Source organism: Rhynchophorus ferrugineus, unplaced genomic scaffold (genome assembly GCF_030347505.1).
Source record: "Rhynchophorus ferrugineus isolate W39M unplaced genomic scaffold, kcgeb_rfMv2 rfM4, whole genome shotgun sequence".
Classification (NCBI taxonomy): Eukaryota; Metazoa; Arthropoda; class Insecta; order Coleoptera; family Curculionidae; genus Rhynchophorus; species Rhynchophorus ferrugineus.
Window position 1 is genome coordinate 37,970,236 of NW_027472583.1, and position 17,204 is coordinate 37,987,439.

The 17,204-nt window shown below is 32.0% G+C and overlaps 3 long non-coding RNA genes across 3 annotated transcripts; 1 reads left to right on the forward strand and 2 right to left on the reverse strand.

Moving 5' to 3' along the window:
• Positions 1–7,183: 7,183 nt before the first annotated feature.
• On the reverse strand, positions 7,184–10,607 carry LOC143195084 (uncharacterized). The gene is made up of 3 exons (XR_013005467.1): positions 10,446–10,607; positions 8,036–8,233; positions 7,184–7,980 (listed from the first exon to the last, which is right to left on the reverse strand). It is a non-coding gene; the product is annotated as an uncharacterized LOC143195084 (long non-coding RNA).
• A 520-nt stretch (positions 10,608–11,127) lies between these two features.
• On the reverse strand, positions 11,128–11,741 carry LOC143195083 (uncharacterized). The gene is made up of 3 exons (XR_013005466.1): positions 11,547–11,741; positions 11,381–11,493; positions 11,128–11,265 (listed from the first exon to the last, which is right to left on the reverse strand). It is a non-coding gene; the product is annotated as an uncharacterized LOC143195083 (long non-coding RNA).
• A 1,289-nt stretch (positions 11,742–13,030) lies between these two features.
• On the forward strand, positions 13,031–14,732 carry LOC143195085 (uncharacterized). The gene is made up of 3 exons (XR_013005468.1): positions 13,031–13,177; positions 14,259–14,319; positions 14,574–14,732. It is a non-coding gene; the product is annotated as an uncharacterized LOC143195085 (long non-coding RNA).
• Positions 14,733–17,204: the final 2,472 nt, after the last annotated feature.

Here is a 17,204-nt window from a genome sequence, read left to right on the forward strand (position 1 = left end):
TTTAATCTTCACCTGGAATGATCGTCCTGACAGAAATGATTTCATAAAAGCTGTTAGGTCATCAGGTAGACCTAATCGGATGCATTTCGCCACTAAACCTTCGTGCCAAACCTTGTCAAAGGCTTTGGTTAGGTCCAAGAAGACCGCTCCAAGTCTTTCACGTCGGTTAAAAGCACAGTTGATTTTTGCGGCCAGCCGATGGGCCTGATGAACGGCTGAGTGATTGGCGCGGAACCCGAATTGCTCATCTGGAATGATATTGTTTGTCTTCGTAAAATCATTAAGAGCATAAAGAATTGCTCTTTCAGTAAGTTTGGAAATGGAACTTAGTAAGCTGATAGGTCTGTAGTCAGAAGGTGATGACTTAGCTCCTTTTTTTGGGGATAACTGCGATGAATGCATGTTTCCATGTGGATGGAAAGTGTTGCAGCCTCAGAATGGCGTTGATGATATTACTTAGTTCGGCGAGCTGCTTGTAGGGAAGATTTTTCAGTTGGGCTATCGAAATATTATCGAAACCCGGGGCCTTCTTGTTCCGAATCTTGCTGATCACTTGCGTGAGTATTTTAGGAGTGACTAGATGGTTTAAAAGATAACTCGGAGGCACCAAAGTCACACGTCTCGAACAACAAGCAGACAGTATCGGCCTCGGTTGTTATTTTTCCTAGCCTAAACGCCTTGCTACCCTTGCCAACATCTCAAGTAACTCAGGACATCAACATCTTCAAACTTTCGTCTTGATGTTCCAGTTCATCTCCGTCACTAAACTTTACTGTCATTCACTGATCTGATTTGTCCTTCAAACTTGTGCATCAATTTTCAGTTGTCTTGTTCTTTACTCTGTAGCCTCAATACTCGTCATCTGAATACACAATAAATTTCACTTACCCGTTCTTATCGTAACGTCATTTCTGGTTCACTGATACAGTTTCATAATTCGATTTATAAATTCTATGTAACTTATTATAAAATCACTTGAACAATGTTCTTTCTATCAAATCGTCTCACAATACTTGTACAATATATTTACTATGTTCTGGTTATATCGTCGATATTGTTCATTAGATCGTCGAACACAAACATAATTCTGTAACTTTGTTTTCACTGCTTGCCAAATTCACTGTATTCGCCTTATCTTCGTAGAATCGTTGCGGTAAATGTACTTCCATAATAGCCAAATATTAGCTAACACTGTCAGGATTATCTTTTTTGAATAGATTCTTCTTTCAGGGCTTAATTTATAATAGCACACCCATCCTGGGCGTATTTTGAGTATAATCCCACTTCTGATTTGTAAGAAATACTTTTACTTCTTTATAAAACCTTATATTGGTCACTGTCTTGATACTATACAAGGTATTACAACGGTGATTACAATAACATTCGGGTATCAATTACGTCAACAACATACTCTTCGAGAGACTAAGAAACTATATCATTTCTAGTCAAGGCGCCGGCCTTTTTATCCAAAAGCATGTCCCGTTACCATGTCCGACTCGATTAGCAACTGAGTCATCAGGTGCCCTTTATCTAAATCCTCAACAATGCCGTTTTATATTTTCTTACACAAAATATGATCTTTTTTATTCCCGGATAACTGTAGGGTTATTTTTAAAGTTAATGCGTTATATAAAATTTATATTTAATAAAACCTTATAAAAAAATCTAACATCTTAGATAAATAAAAACAGAGATCAAAATAAATGATATAACAATTACTTAAACATGAAATAAAGTAAATGATAGTATGAGATCTTGATGTCGAGGTGGTCGGGTGATAATTCTGTAAACGGACCTAAGAAACCAATATTCAATGACACTGATGAAGTATGACATATGCACGCGGTACGAAGGGAAGGTAAAGCACAACGTACTAGCGTATGTCGTGACACTAATAATAATGGATATGTAATGAGATCAAGTTAGGCAACAAAGTCAAAAACTCAAATAAATAAGCAATACTCTGTTGCAATTGTATACTCACTTCTCCAACTCCAGCTATGATGAACGTTTAATGCGTACAAGGGAAAAGCCCTATGCTAGATACGCTGCCACCAAAAGCTTGAAGAAAATAGTTTTGGTGGCGTTTATGTGTGCTCAAGTTATCCATAGATCATAACTAAACATCGTAACTATGGCCACTTGGACATTGGTTTCTGGCTTATGAAATAGTTATAATTTATATTTACAATTGCAACCATAAAACTATTATCTTTGATGTAAGAATTTAAGAATGTATGGGGAATATATGACGATTCGAAGAAATAATAAAATAGAGGACGATAAAAAAATATCGAGAAAATATAAACAAATAAAACTCGCATTTGCATTATCAATGATAATAAATTTAATGAAACCACAACATTGACAGAATTCATGTCAGAATGATAAATCTGCCCTAACACAATATCCATGCTGGAACCTCATAAAAACATTCTACTCTGAACGAAATGTAAACATAGTTCATATTTTGATTGAAATATTATCAGCGTCTCTGCTGTCAACAATACAATTACTATTTCACTTATGTAACATAACATTTTGAAATAAATTTTCAAGTACGTTAAGAAATAATTTTATTTCTTGGTAAATAAAATACAAAGGTTCAACAAAACATTATATTGGACACTATCTTGATAACATAGGTATTACAACGGTGATTACAATAACATTCGGCTATCAGTTACGTCAATAACATACTCTTAAAAACTATAGAATTTCCAGTCAAGGCGTCGGCCTTTGCATATAGAAAGTGTACAGCTCACTACAAAAGTATACTCTACAAGTGTACATTCCCATCGCCCTAATTCGATTAACGAATGAGGTAATTTGTCAACAATGCCATTCTGTATTTTCTTATATTCGACCATCCTGAAGTCGGTTCTGTCGTCAGAGCTGTAAAAGCATAATATATATCTGTTTTCGACATAACAACTTAATTACATATATTTCGTCATACGATATATCATATATACGATACGTCATATAACAAATAAACAAAACTGCATAAAACATATGCTCAAAAGTCAACCATTGGAACTGTTTCAACATTCCAATCAAACTCTAGCCAACTACTAATACTACACTGCCGAAACTTTGACCATCGTCCATGACCTTCCCATCTTTGTCCGTTCGTCCGTCCTGACCTATCAAACTGTCGTCAAATTTCAGTATCATTAGTGACCTAATAAATAAGCAACATACTTATCTTATTAAAAACGTTTCACATTCATTTCAAAATCAATAATTTACATTTAATTTTATAAATAGCAAATATACTATCTATATTGACCACAAATACCTAGCCATTCATTGATTCTGGGTTAGACATTCATGTACCCCATGTCCATGCTGATTCTGTATAGCTACTGCACTCGCATAACCTCCTTCGGTCCTGGCCAATACGCCTTCTTGCTCATCAATGACTACTGCTCTTACAATGTACTTCCAAGTCGCGTACACAATTTTCGAACCATCAATTCTTGATTCTTAAATTCCGCTAATCTCGCTGAATAAACGCAATCTTCATAAGTTATCATCTCCAAATTCACCTCTTCTTCTCGAAGATCGTTCAGAACTTCTCTACCAGTCTTCTCATGTCTCAATCATAATCACAATCACATAATCACATTTCCTTTCAGGGCTCAATGTATAATCGCACAACCATCCTAAGCGTATTTTGAGTATAATCCCACTTCTGATTTGTAAGAAACACTTTTATTTCTTGCTAAATAAAATACGAATATTCAGCATAACATTATAATGGTCACTATCTTGATAATATACAAGGTATTACAACGGTGATTACAACAACAATCGTCAATCAACTACGTCAGCAAGATACTCTTCGAGAGACTCTAAGAAACTATATGATCTCCAGTTTATTTTTTTTTTCGTTTTCTAGATTGACCAGCTAGAACCAAATGGTCTTCGGCTAATGTCGCTCAGGTTCGGGATATGATTGTTTTACGGGCGGCAGGGACTCTAGGTTATGACTGGGACTGTCGTAGTCTGTTTACTACCGGGGTTTGTTGACGGGTAGGGATTTTATTAAGGTGTTATCGTATGCTAAGGTTCCTATGGAGAACCTCACACTGAGCATGTTTATGAAATGTTTCACAAACGGGATGCCTGATTCGAGGTGTGTGTTGACGTTCCTCATAAACCATGGGGCTCTGAGTAACGTACGGACTTTTTTAGATTGGAACACTTGGAGTAGTTCAAGTTGTCTCTCCGAGAGATACTTGTAACACACCTGTGCTCCATTGAGGCAAATTGGGCGGACTAACATTTTATACAGAGTCGCTTTCTGTGGGATTGGAAGTTTGCTTTTTCTGCAGAGTAGAGGAAATAATAGCACCGAGGTATGAGGCTTTCTGGAGCCAAGGGATAGGGACTTTATCGATTTGGAGGCGAGAGGCGCGAAACTCCTTCTTGCGGTGGAACAGAATAGTCTGAGTTTTGCTCGGGTTAATCTGAAGCCGCCATAATTTGTACCACGCTATCGCTTGGTTCAATTGTACTTGGATATGATCTCCAGTCAAGGCGTTGGCCTTTATATCCAAAAGTGTACATCTCAGCATTCCCATCGCCCGGTCCCGATACCACGCCCGCCTCGGTTAGCGAATGAGTCATCAGGTGCCCTTTACGTAATTCCTCAAAAATGCCTTTCTATATTTTTTTACAATATATATATATATATATATATATTACTGTAAATTAACACACTGTATATAATGTATCACACTATATCCCATAAAAGGGCTAAGTCAGCAGATATCTGCGAAGCCGGATGATTACGGTAGTGCATAGATTAACATAATCTAGGACGGAGTGTTATGGATTATATTATGGGAATGGAAAGACAGTCTTGCTTTTAATATATTAATATAATTTAACGTTTAATTATATTTTACAATCAGAAGTGAGATTATACCCCAAAATAAAAGTGTGGGTAACTTTAGTGACCAGTAAAGTTTGACCAAGTAAAAACAGATAATAGTATTCTGAGCCGAATTTGAATATCGTGCAGATCCGGAATAGTTGTTATTGCAAAAGTAGTTCTATTTGTTTATATTTTCACGATATTTTTTTTCTTAATACATTACGTATGATTTCTTATATACATTATGTACGAATATATGGTACTTGCAATTCCATCTGATAATTCAGACTTCTAGTTTTGTCATTTTTATTTTTCAACACGGTTTGAACAATAATGTAATGTGAATTAGGCTGGATTGCCGATTCTTTTTAATTGTGAAATTTGTCGGCTTTGTGAATACCTAGGAAAAGAAATAATTACCATGAATGACAACATTGTTGATGTTTGTTTGGGGGCTGAAAATACCCGATTTGATATCTTAACATGTCCTAGGGATGTTAGAACATCAAAAAGAGATCATTTGAGAAAACGCGACGCTCAGAGTCACTACCTTTGTTTATTCAGTTGATTTTACTGTGTTTTGTGCCTTCCAACCTGAATTTCATCAAATGGTGAGTTTGTTCACAGAGTATTCCAGTTTTTGCTTTTTAATTCCCATTTATTATTTCTATTATTTCTATTTCCATTTATCTTTATCTATTTGTTTCCTCCTCTATTTTATTATTTATTCGTATTTTCACATATTACCCATAATTCTTAAATTACTGTAAATTAAAGATAATAACTTGATGGTTACAACTGTAACATACAAATTATAACTATTCTTTAAATCAGAAACTAACGGAAAAATGGCTAAAGTAACTGATGTGTAGTTTTGATTCATTGATAATTTAAAGTGCATATTAGCGGTACCGAATGCGGTTTCTGCTGGTCCTTGGTGGCAGCGAATCTAGCGTATGACCTTTGGCTTTTCCTTTATGCGCCTTCTACGTTCAGCGTAGTTGGAGCTGGAGAAGTCAGTGTACAATAGCAAGAGTATCGCTTATTTATTTATTTATTTGAGATGTTGGTTTTACCCTAATGAAGCCTACTAACCTTAGTGGTAGGATCTCGTGCGCCTTCTTACTTTGATCTCATTGTAATTCTATTATTGTTAATGTAAGGTATACATCGGTACGCCGTGCGTTACATTTCTCTCGTACCGTGTGCACATGTAATACTTGATCCTAGGATAGTTTATCATTGCTTCAGTTATAGTTATTGTCCGTGTAATTGTATTATTGTTCGTGATTGCTATTATGGACTAAGATTATCAATACCATCCATCATCAGTACTTGTTGGTACATCTATTTATCGATACTATTGTATATCAGTATTATGGATCCACCAACATATTAATTACCCGTACATTTAGCTCAGTATATAACTGTCGGTACCGTTATATCTCAATATTACATGACATTAGAAGTATCTGTCGTGATAATCACCGATTCCTGTTATGTTTAGATATTTTTAATGTTCGCATTGTCATTGAAAATTGGTTGCTCAGATACGTTTTCATTATGTTTTTAGAACTTTCACCCGACCCCATCAACGTCAAGATCTCGCACGATTAGAATTTGATTTACTTTAGTAAATTTTGCATAAATAGCTGTTCTATCATTTATTTTGATATCTGTTTTTATATATTTAATATGTTAATTTTCCGGCTTGGTTGGCGCAGTGGTAAAGGTGACGGGACGGTCCTCCTACTATTGTGATAGTCGCCGGTTCGAATGCTGCTGGGGCATGGTCGTAAATTTATGTTGTGTTATTACGTACCCGTAATAATGATATTGGTATAGTCGATGCCATAGCCTGTTGTTGGATTATATAATGATATATTATTGAAATTTAAGATGACTAATTTACAGGTTGTTTAAGTTGGTAGAGTTCAGCTTGTATGTTGATCTGTCGAAGACGTCTTATTTTTAAAATATGTACACAATATAATATTTGTTGCTATTGCGAAATTTCAAGTAAATAGGTTTATATTTGTGGGGATATCGGGATTATCAGGGGTATGATGTATATTTAATTTAATACTATTTTAGAACAGTTAGTGTTATTTAATTTAGCTATTCCTGTATATGTTAAATGTATATATAGTGATCAAAACATTTGTTAAAACGTAACTAAAAAACAATTTTTGCTTTGATATAACTTATGTTTATTATTTAACATTAGAATATCTGAACCAAACTATAATAAAATCTTTTACTTTCAGTAAATCTATGCAACATTAAAAATAAAACAAATTTTATATAATCAAATATAGTTTATAATATCAATATCATATTCATATAATTTTATTTTATGTACTAAAAATTAAAAAAAATTAAATTATTTATGTTGTATAGGTACATTGTTTCAATAACTCTTCGTTCTGAATGACGATGTAATGTAATGTTTATTCTAGACCTAAGTCTTCATATGTTAAACTTTATTCTCTTTCCACTATTAAACTATATGATCAGTGAAATTGAATTGGATGTGAAATCTTGCTTACTATACCTCCTGCAAGTGCTCTTACATATTCATTTTAATATTCATTGCTTAACATATTTTCGTGTTTTTACTCAAAACCCTACTGTTTCTCTAAATTTTAATTTGTGTGTCTCTTTCATATTTTGTTATTTACAAGTCCTTCTAATACATCTATTATCTTTTGTTTTTGCTGTTGTTTTCACCATACATATTGTTTAAAAGATCTATTGCTATGTTCATATTTATACCTGAGTCTTTGTGCAAGCAGTCCTGCTAATCCTTTATGTTATCATAAGTGTACAGTTTCTTTAATACATAGATTACACTTGACCAGCTTCTTGCAGTTTTTATATATACAAATTGGCTAATTAGGAAAATTTTCCATCTAAGTTGTTATATACTTAAATCACTTTCCTTATAGTAACAATTTTTATGTGTTTTTCATATCAAATGTACCATTTCTTAACTGTTATTTTCTTAACATGCATTGTAATATTTTGCACTATATCACACATAAAATAATCAACTCTAATCTCCATCTTAATTCTTTCTTTCACTTTAAGGGAGCCTAAAATGAATCTGGTAATGGCATGTAATATTAGTAATTTTCATGAAACACATACCAAATACTAGTAATTCTTTATCAAGAGATGTTCATTTTCAACAATTACACTCTCTATCCAGCTTTCTCATCTCATCAACTATGATATTATTTTCTGAACTATTTAAATGTAAACATGAATCAATTTGATGACCAGCATGTTTCTTCCAATGATGCTCTAAGTAGTACATATTAAACATGATGGGCACCAGAGTGTATACTAAAAAAAAAAACTTAACATTCTGCTATATAGGCTTAATTCTGTAAATCATAATTAAATGTCAATTCTAGTATTAAATAAATATTAAAAGTAATTAATAGTTTCATAGATTTAAAGGATCATCGCCCTTAATAGCACTACTGATAAAATCGTAATATACCACTTCACATTTGTTTTTAATTAAATATTTAATACTTAACTGTAAAACTGTAAGTATAATGGAATTAGATTAGTATATCGGAATTAAACTTGTACTTGGTTAAAATAACTCGATATTAATCTGGGTATATAGGGTTAAAATAACTACTACAAAATCTAATAATAAATAATATAGAAGTATAAAGCCACAAAATAATGAGGCGACATCTTTATGTTTTGAGCAAAACTATAAAATGAAGAAATCTCTAAAAAAGTTAACCGACGTATTTAGCGCCAATTTTGTACGAATATCAAGGAGGTGAATGTGCGCGCTCTAGCTAATCAATTCTGTCGGCTCACTTTGCTTTAAAATAATATAGTATGAGTAGGTGTTTTAAATATAACATTTTAGACTTATTGTGTAATTAATTTAAAATAATGTTTCTGTGATTTGTTGAATTAATTGATTTAGATTATTTAGAGATTTGTTAACATTGCGAGAGGCCCATGCAGTGATGGGGTGAGTGGGTTGTTTTATTGGATAGACATCTAGATATAATTTACATCCATTATATTTTATGATTTAACGTGTATCAATTGTCCATTTTTTTAATAGTATGTATGTATTTGATTTGATATCATGTTTTATAGTAATTACATTGTCCAGTCTATTAAAATATCTGAGAGCCGCGTATTTTTTCTATTAAATGTTAGGATGTAGTTCGGTCGCCATTTTAGTTCAAAAAGCTTAGATAGTTTTAATTAGATTCATTCAATAACTTTCTATATTCTATTTTTAATGATAAAATTAATTTAATGACATGGTAAATTTACCATATTATATTACACATAGTTGACAATTTTCCAATTTTAACACCCAATTTTCTTTATTATAGATATGTTTGTTGCTTTGCGTCTCGAGGATAAAGATTGGTACAACATGCATATGTTTTCCACATAAAAGTTTGTGGCTCTTAAACTAGTTACATTGGCAGTCAGTATATTTCTGTAAAACTCTAATAATGAATAACGAAGGCCATGAGGATGAAATTTATGTGGTAACAATCGGAGGTAACAAATGTATACCTATTAATTTTTTAATACTTAGATTATTACATTGTTTATTAGCATTATTAGTTCATTAGTTGTAGGCCACGAATATATTTTTTTAAGATTTGTTTTATATTCCTATGATATATAGAAAGTAATTTAACAAAGTTATCTGTAAGAATTATGGTCTAAATCTTATTCTATATTCTACATAATCCTTTAATTATCTCTTATAACTACTATGAATACTAATAAGTTTTTATCCATGCCTTTGACTGTTATATTTAGATGATGTTATTATTCACTTCTACGTATTAAGTTTATTTTTTAATTTAGGCATTTATTTTGTTTATCAATCTATATGCCTCTCTATGGCTTGATGCTTATTTTAAAACATAAACACATATTTTGTGTTTCTTTGTATATATTTTTTCAAAAGCTTTAGAAAGAGCAGTCCAAGCTGTAGCGGAAGCATTTTTTTTAAATATTCAATGTATACTTTATTGACAAGTATAGATTTAAAATACTCTGGACTTTGGACTTGGAAATTAATTTTTTATATTCTTATGGGTTTTGAAAGGTAAAAAGGTTCTGCATTTTTACAATACATTTTTATTTATATAAACAGACTCTCTTTACTCGAAGCAATGAACTCCTCTAATGCATATTCTTGAAAGGTTCCAATCACCTTTTAAAGCATTTTCTTCTTTTCTTCTACTTTTTTATCTTTAGAGTCAAAATTCTATTAATAGTATAGTTATTTTAGTTTAATGATTTTATAAGGAAACAGATCTTTTATTTAGGATTGGCTTGGTATGTAGTTATATTATTAAAGTCAAGTGGCAATACTTAATGCATATGCAATAGTAAGTTAAAATTCTTTTTTCGATATTCCACATCACCTATGAGTTAGAGTTCTGGGCGTGTTTTTTTATGTAGTGGTATCACCTGGATGCCTAATGCACCTAATTAACAATTGTATATCCAAGTAATATTTTTTGCTTTCATTAAAAATCATATTTACCTTTTACATTTAGTTCTTGTTTCTTTCTGTACAGTGTTTGTTTGCTAAAGTCTTTTTAATATCACTGTATTTTTCCCTAGTTTGTTCTGTTGCTGCTCATATACATCTTCCTTGATAAAATTAAATTTATTCACAGCATTCTCCCTAATGCATTTGGCATATCTGCAAAATAGTTAGTGTTCTTTCTCACTTTTTTAACCAAATGCTAATGTATATTCTGACCAATTAGGCTCATACACATAAATCTGTTACACTCTACAATAAGATTTCCTAGTTATCGTATATTATTTGTATATTCACCATAGTTGCTGCCACTCACATCATCACCATAATTTCCAATCTATCATAGTTAATTTCTCAATTTCTTCTTTAATATGTCTGATCGAGTTCATCCAAATCCAAGGTGTTATTAACTATTTCTGTTTCCTGCATGAAGAACAATATATCTGCAATGAATTATTAATAAATGTTACAACTGATAAAACTTCATAAATTGTTATTCCAACGTTAACCTTTTTCTATCAGTTTGTAACACTATTTTTATTATCATATCGCAATGAGTAACCGTTGGGTATATTGGCCCCTTTCTGAAATTCATATCTTATTTAAATTCACAAATTGTACTAATCAGTCTTCGATGGTTTTATTATATGCTTTTAAAAATTGTATTCTTTTAAAAGTAATGTATGCAAGTTCCATTAGATCTCTTCGTGGATTTTCTTTACACCATTTAAATCTTGTATTACCCAACATGTATGAAGGGATGTAGAAAAGCTCGATATTTCTAAGTTTTCTATGGACATTTTACTAAGAGTTTCCTCTGAAATAATTAAATTATATTATGTTTATATTGAAAAAACTACCCATCGTTTCTTATGCATTTTATATATTGGATCTCTGATAGAGCTAACATCAAATTAATATTGTTTCGTCACCTGATTCGAATGAGGACGCTTTCTTTTTGGTGTATCCATGATTATATTTTCATTTTTTAACATATTTCAGTGACGGTGTTCATACCAATATTCAGTGCAGCTGCAACATACTACTAAATATTTTCAATAAAAACCGTACATAATATTTAAACATAAAGATGCTTACCTTCCTACGAATGTTATTGGCAAAAGGTGAGCTCTATTATCTCATTCCTGTTTGACGTATCTGATTAGAGACGTACTCTGTTCTGTCTAGCTTTGGCATTTTCAATCAGAGTAATTATAAACTGGAATATGAAATTTATCAAAACAAGCAAAGCCTTAAAACGTTTCCGTTTTATAACCTATAGTTTTTACAATCAATAATATGAAGAATTTTGCAGGCTAATTCTGTTACATGTTTGAACGTATTATGTCTCTTTTTAACTATAATAAAATGAGGAGAAAAATATTGTCTGATCGACTAAAATTTTTTTTTTCAATATATGGTTATATCGATATTTGTTCAGCATCCCTTTTCTGGTGTTCTAAGTCTAATCTACTAAACTAATAATTTCATATATTATCCATCATATATTGAAAAAAATATCGATATTTTTAGCTGATATTTTATTGACTGATATTCCATGTATCGATATTTTTTCAAAATAATTAAATAAACATCTTAAATGTTATAAAAAAACATATAATTTTTTTCATAAACTTTTTGAATTGATACTTAATTTTAAAGGTTTAGTGTATTTTTGTGCTTAATTTTAAATGTTTGGTGTAGTTTTTTAAAAAATATCAAAAACGATATATCAATATTTTTTTCGGCAGTAGCGTTGCGTAATATAGGAATACAAACATGTTTCTACAAATACTCTATGTTTTGTGTCAAACTAGAAATGAAGAAGTCTCTAAAATAGTTAACCGACGGTTTTAGTGTCAATTTTGCACGAATTTTGACGAAGTGGACGTGCGCATTGTAGACCATCAGCCATTTCTTGTCGCCTTATTTTCTCTGTAAAATATAAAATAAGCATAAACATGAATATGTGTTTTAAAGATTTAATGAAGGAGGTTTATCTTCTATAACGTTTTAGACTTATTCTGTAAGTGATTCAAAATTTATGGACTGAATTGATTTATATTATCTTAACATTATGGAATATCGAGTATATACTCGATATATACATATATATGTATATATAAATTTGACAACATTGCGATGATGCGTAGATTCTGATGACGCGGTCGGTTCTTTTATCGGACGGGCTATATTCTATATACATTATATTTTATGGTTTAACACGGATCAATTGTTCGTTCTTTTATAGCGGTATGTATTTGTTTAAAATTATGATCTTTATTTAATTATATTGTTGTTAATTATATGACTTAGATTAGTTTGGTAAAACACCTGAGAGCGGCGTATATTTTTGTTAAAATTTGTTAGGATGTAGCTCGGTTGCCATTTTAGTTATAAAGATTAAATAATTTTAAGTAGATTCATTCAAATGATTTTCTCTAGTTTAGTTTTATTCATAAAATTATGTAAGGACATTATAAATATTATAACATATTAAGACAGTCGACTTTTATGAAAATTAAAGGTACCACTTCTCTAACACCTTATTTTCGTTGTTATAGATATGTTTGTTGCATCATTGAGGACAAAAAATAGTAACAACAAACCTGCAGATATTTTCCATATAAAAGTTTGAGGACTTTAAGCAACTAGTAATATTGACGGTGAGGATACTGTAAAACTCTAGTGAATAACGACGAGAAGACTATGGAAATGAAATCTATGAGGTAACAAATTTATACTTATTTATTCTTTAATACTTAGATTTTTACATTGTTTATTAGTATGATTAGTTCAAGTTCAGTCTACCTTGTAGGCCACGAATTCTTATAAAACCTGATATTCCTACAATACATAGAAAGTAATTTCAGTAAGTGATCTGTACGAATGGCGATCTAAGACTTATTCTACAGTCTATCCAGTCAATTAATTATGTCTTATAACTATCATGAATATTAATGGGTTTTTATCCATACCTTTCAGGGTTATATTTAGATTATATATATATTATTATTCACTTATATGTTATTCAGATACTATTCACTTCTATGTATTAAGGATTTTATTTTTTATTTAGGCATTTATTTTGTTTATCAATCTATATACATGTTCTGTGGTTGGTGCTTATTTAAAAACATAAACAGATATTTTCTGTTTCTTTGTATATGGTTTTTCATAAGCTTTAGAAAGAGCAGCCCAAGCTGTAGCGGAAGCATTTTTTTATATTCAGTGTATACTTTATTGACAACCATAAATTTGAAATACTCAACTTTGGACGATAAAAAAATAAAAATTGATTTCTTATTTTCTTATGGGTTTTGAAAGGTAAAAAGGTTCTTAATTTTTACAATAAATTTTTATTTATACAAACAGACTATCTTTACTCGAAGCAATGAACTCCTCTAATTCATACAAGATTCTTGAAAGGATCCAATTACTTTTTAAAGCATTTTCTTCTTTTCTTCTACTTTTTTATCTGTAGAATCAAAATTCTATTAATAGTATAGTTATTTTAGTTTAATGATTTTATAAGGAAACAGATTTTTTTATAACTTATAAGATATTAGATATCTTTTATAAAAATTAGTCAATAGTCTCATTTCGGGAATTGTTCAAAATCACGTACTGTTTATCAGGTTATAGATTTTGTATTTTTTTAGAAGTCAACGTTCAAAACTAGCAAAATTAAGAATATACTTTGTTTTGGCCACTAATATTATTAAAGATAATGTAATTAATTTATATTTTTTAAGCGAATTGTGTTTTTGGTTAGTGTTACAGTTATTTATTTAACTTTTTATTTTACAGATAAACGCTGATTCTTCAATATTTAAATGGATGCACTAGGCTCACAAATGCTAATTTTAAAGTAAGTCGTTGAGTTAAATCTTAGGTGCTTGTTTTTTTATTCCGTTATTTTTACTAGAAACTTTATGTGTACAATTGTAAGCATTAATTCGCCATGTGTGAGTGAAATTATGTAATTATATCTTCATTATATGCTAATTCTATATAGTGCTATTGTATATAATATTTGTATGTAATGTGTGTTCCCAATATATGTAATATTATATAATTTTCGAATATTTTGTAATTTTAATTAAAAATATGTTTTATTTTCAGATAGCATCGATCATTCCTCCTGCCTCATCAAATGGTTTAGTGCAGACTGATGAAGGTCTGATTGGAAGAATACAAATTAGCCTAAGTGGCCAAAGTCAGCTAAAAGTTATGTACACAGCATCCAAATATTATTTAATAAATAACAGTATTTGTTGGTGTCTTATTATAAAACCTACAACAGAGGCTGATCTATTTACGATGTTTCTGTAGGCTGTAAAAAGTTAGGGTGTACCTGAGATGGCTTGTTCATGCTGTAGTGTGCCAAGCCCATTGAATGGTATTGCTGGGTTGTCTTGGTCGAAAGTAGCAGTTATGTTGTTTTAATAAAACTGCCTTAATCATGTTGTAAGATGTTAGGATGTACCTGAGATGGCTTGTTCATACTGTAGTGTGTCAAGCCCATTGAATGGTATTGCTGGGTTATCTTGGTCGAGAGTAGCAGTAATGTTGTTTTACTGAAACTGCCTTAATAATGTTGTAAGACGTTAGGGTGTACCTGAGATGGCTTGTTCATACTGTAGTGTGTCAATCCATTGAATGGTATTGGAGGGGTTGTCTTGGTCGAAAGTAGCAGTTATGTTGTTTTAATAAAACTGCCTTAATAATGTTGTAAGATGTTAGGGTGTACCTGAGATGGCTTGTTCATACTGTAGTGTGTCAAGCCCATTGAATGGTATTGCTGGGTTGTTTTGGTCGAAAGTGGCAGTTATGTTGTTCTACTGAAACTGCCTTAATAATGCTGTAAAATGTTAGGGTGTACCTGAGGTGGCTTGTTCTTACTGTAGTGCGTCAAGCCCATTGAATGGTATTGCTGCGTTGTCTTGGTCAAAAGTAGCAGTTATGTTGTTTTGATAAAACAGTCTTAATAATGTAAGATGTTAGGGCGTACCTGACGGCTTGTTCATACTGTAGTGCGTCAAGCCTATTGAATGGTATTGCTGGGTTATCTTGGTCGAGAGTAGCAGTAATGTTGTTTTACTGAAACTGCCTTAATAATGTTGTAAGATGTTAGGGTGTACCTGAGATGGCTTGTTCATACTGTAGTGTGTCAATCCATTGAATGGTATTGGAGGGGTTGTCTTGGTCGAAAGTAGCAGTTATGTTGTTTTAATAAAACTGCCTTAATAATGTTGTAAGATGTTAGGGTGTACCTGAGATGGCTTGTTCATACTGTAGTGTGTCAATCCATTGAATGGTATTGGAGGGGTTGTCTTGGTCGAAAGTAGCAGTTATGTTGTTTTAATAAAACTGCCTTAATAATGTTGTAAGATGTTAGGGTGTACCTGAGATGGCTTGTTCATACTGTAGTGTGTCAATCCATTGAATGGTATTGCTGGGTTGTCTTGGTCTAAAGTAGCAGTAATGTTGTATTAATAAAACTGCCTTAATAATGTTGTAAGATGTTATGGTGTTAACCTGAGATAGCTTGTTCATACTGTAGGATGTCAATCCTATTGAATGGTATTGGCGGGTTGTCTTGGTTGACAGTAGTAGTAAACAACATAACTGTTTTAATAAAACTGTCTTAATAATGTTGTAAGATGTTAGGGTGTACCTGAGATGGCTTGTTCATACTGTAGTGTGTCAAGCCCATTGAATGGTATTGGTGGGTTGTCTTGGTCGAAAGTAGCAGTTATGTTGTTTTAATAAAACTGCCTTAATGCTGTAAAATGTTAGGGTGTACCTGAGATGGCTTGTTCATACTGTGGTGTGTCAAGCTCATTGAATGGTATTGGTGGGTTATCTTGGTTGAGAGTAGCAGTTATGTTGTTTTACTGAAACTGCCTTAATAATGTTGTAAGATGTTAGGGTGTACCTGAGATGGCTTGTTCATACTGTAGTGTGTCAAGCCCATTGAATGGTATTGGAGGGGTTGTCTTGGTCGAAAGTAGCAGTTATATTGTTTTAATAAAACTGCCTTAATAATGCTGTAAAATATTAGGGTGTACCTGAGATGGCTTGTTCATACTGTAGTGTGTCCAGCCCATTGAATGGTATTGCTGGATTGTCTTAGTCGAAAATAGCAGTTATATTGTTTTAATAAAACTGCCTTAATCATGTTGCAAGATGTTAGGGTGTACCTGAGATGGCTTGTTCATACTGTAGTGTGTCAAGCCCATTGAATGGTATTGGAGGGGTTGTCTTGGTCGAAAGTAGCAGATATGTTGTTTTAATAAAACTGCCTTAATGCTGTAAAATGTTAGGGTGTACCTGAGATGGCTTGTTCATACTGTGGTGTGTCAAGCTCATTGAATGGTATTGGCGGGTTGTCTTGGTTGACAGTAGTAGTAAACAACATAACTGTTTTAATAAAACTGTCTTAATAATGTTGTAAGATGTTAGGGTGTACCTGAGATGGCTTGTTCATACTGTAGTGTGTCAAGCCCATTGAATGGTATTGGTGGGTTGTCTTGGTCGAAAGTAGCAGTTATGTTGTTTTAATAAAACTGCCTTAATGCTGTAAAATGTTAGGGTGTACCTGAGATGGCTTGTTCATACTGTGGTGTGTCAAGCTCATTGAATGGTATTGGTGGGTTATCTTGGTTGAGAGTAGCAGTTATGTTGTTTTACTGAAACTGCCTTAATAATGTTGTAAGATGTTAGGGTGTACCTGAGATGGCTTGTTCATAC